Source organism: Ambystoma mexicanum, chromosome 5q (genome assembly GCF_040938575.1).
Source record: "Ambystoma mexicanum isolate Mex_15411 chromosome 5q, UKY_AmexF1_1, whole genome shotgun sequence".
Taxonomy (NCBI): Eukaryota; Metazoa; Chordata; class Amphibia; order Caudata; family Ambystomatidae; genus Ambystoma; species Ambystoma mexicanum.
The window spans coordinates 738,482,963-738,485,560 of NC_090933.1; the positions used below are offsets into that span (position 1 = coordinate 738,482,963).

The window sequence follows — 2,598 nt, forward strand, 5'->3', positions numbered from 1 at the left end:
AGAAAAAGTGACCAAAACGCCATAAGTTTACAATCAGTTCTAAAGGGGACATGAAAATTCCATGTCACCAACAGCAGACAAGAACATTTTACAACACAGCACATGTTAATGATCAATGTGTCCACAGTGTAAGACAGTACTGTCACTGATGTAACACATTGTCATAATGGTTGTGCACAAAATATGCAACCAACCTACTCGCACATGTGACTTTTTCTTTCTTTCACCAATACATCAGGGCGGTGGACCCCTGAGCTGCTCAGGACTGGCCCGCTTGACTGCAGCAAAATAAACTCTGCTACAAGACCAGGGGCTCTGTGTGCAAACAACCTGACTCGCACACTTAACTTTTTCTTTCTTTCACTAATAAATCAGGGGAAAACGCAAACGCAGTCTCCCACTACCGGAAATAATGCAGTCGGGCATTCCGCATTTGGGGATATCGGAGGGGTCAGCAAAACCGATGTGCAATGGATGAGCCTCACCCTGGGATATCTGCCTTTCTGATCACAGATTCTCCCCTGCCAGGTAAGTATGAGTTGCAAGCAAGAGCGCAGGGGTTGAGCCCATTCTGGAAGCCCCGCTAAGCGAGGGTGAGAAGGCAGGCACTGACCCAGCCCTCCTGGAAGCCACGACCACCACGACCCGGTTAATTTATTCATGAAAGGTTTGTTGGATACAGGTATCTGACAAACTTTGCATAAATAAATAAATCTGCCGGGTCCACGTATCCGACAAACCTTTCATAAATAAATAAATTAACCGGAAGTCTGCATGCTGCTAGTTTGTGAGTGACTGAGGCCTGCATGCTTCCGGTTAGTATGAAAGTGACTGAGGCCTGCATGCTGGTATTTAGTTTGTAAGTGATGGAGGTCTGCATGTTGCTAGTTAGTTTGTATGTGACTATGGCCTGCATGCTGCTAGTTTATATGTGACTGAGGCCTGCGTGCTGCTATTTTGTATGTGGTGGAGGCCTGCATGCTGCTAGTTAGTTTGTAAGTGATGGAGGCCTGCATGTTGCTAGTTTGTGAGTGACTGAGGCCTGCATGCTGCTAGTTTATAAGTGACTGAGGCCTGCATGCTGCTAGTTTATAAGTGGCTGAGGCCTGCATGCTGCTATATTGTATGTGACTGAGGCCTGCTTGCTGCTAGATTGTATGTGACTGAGGCACGCATGCTGCTAGTTAGTTTGTAAATCAATGGGCCCTTGGTGCTGCATTTTAAGTTCACTATGGTCATGGTGCTGTGCCACAAACCCCCACAGAACAGCTGGCATCGGAGACCATGGGCCGCAGGGGTGAACCTTGGGTAGGAGGGGGTGCCAGCTACTCTTGGGGGCACAATCGGACACTGCTCCACGCTGCCTTAGAAAGGGGCTGAGGCGTGTAAGAGATAGCGAGCCCCATCTGTCGAGCATTCTTCTCGGCCACAGGGACACTCCATTTGCCGGCAATGCTTTGAAAGCAGAGCTGGGAGTGCAGACCCCCGGACTGCCAACAGAAGATCCTCATCACCTGCAGCCGAGCACTCAGGTGCCCTCATCACTTGTGCCATGCACTCAGGTGCTGTGGCATGGAGCTTCTGTGCACATTACTGCACCTGGACAAAGGCCCTCCGCTGATGGATGGAAGCAAGCCTCTGCCTTCCCACCAAGCTCTTCCCACACTCCTGAGACAAAATGCCATATTTCCAGCCTCAGTTTCAATGTGGCATTCCAATGCCAGTGATTTAATGGAGTGTAGACTGCATCCCGCCCGCGTCCCAATTCGCCTTTCCCCTTTCACTCTTTCACCAGGGAAGCCTTTGCGCAGTGTGCACCCCAATCTGACCTCATTAATGCCCCCCTACTATGTGCGTACAGTGCTTAAATGTGCAGGTATCGCAGCGCTTGAGTCAGAGGTGCACAGTGGTAGAAAACGCATGTGTTTCAGCTTTGATATTTTCTTCTCTGCTGGCATGGTTTCAGAATTGTGGGCACAGCGTTAGTGAACTTTAGACCAATAGCACCTTTCCTTGACCTGTGTGTCATATTTAACAGGTCGGGGGTCAGCAGGGCAGCACCCACGTGCAAGGTTCGGTCACTTTTGGACACCTCCAGTGCTTAAGGTGGGATAAGAAATGGGGAGGTTGCTAACAAGCCAGTAAACAATGTTTGGGATCAGGGCTCAAAAACTTTTCTTTCAAGACCCAACATTCGCAATTAGCCACAAAACCTTTAAAAGATGCATGTGGTGGAAGGGGTGGGGGCGTTATAGTATGCAATGTTTGTCTGATACAGATACCCGAAAAACATTGCATAAATAAATATATCTGCCGGTCCATGTTTTTTTTTTCTTTTCAGCCGCGCAACAACATATGTAACCCTAATCCTTTGTCTGTGCTCCTGAGCCTCGCGGGCCAAATAAAATGGATTGGAGGGCCGCATTATGGCCCGCGGGCCGATGTTGGACAACCCTGCTCTAAATGTAAACCTGGCCATGCAAGAAGGAAGATTGCAGAATCCCTTGAAAGGCAAGAAGGACAATTTTGGATGCACTATGCCGGTATAGAGTGACCAAGTTGAACAGTTTATAAAGTTGCCTGCTTGCCATTAGTCTG

General features: G+C 48.7%; 1 non-coding gene across 1 annotated transcript; it reads right to left on the reverse strand.

The window, feature by feature from the left end:
- Positions 1–372: 372 nt before the first annotated feature.
- LOC138498946 (U1 spliceosomal RNA) lies at positions 373–536 on the reverse strand. Its single transcript, XR_011279035.1, has one exon. It is a non-coding gene; the product is annotated as a U1 spliceosomal RNA (small nuclear RNA).
- Positions 537–2,598: the final 2,062 nt, after the last annotated feature.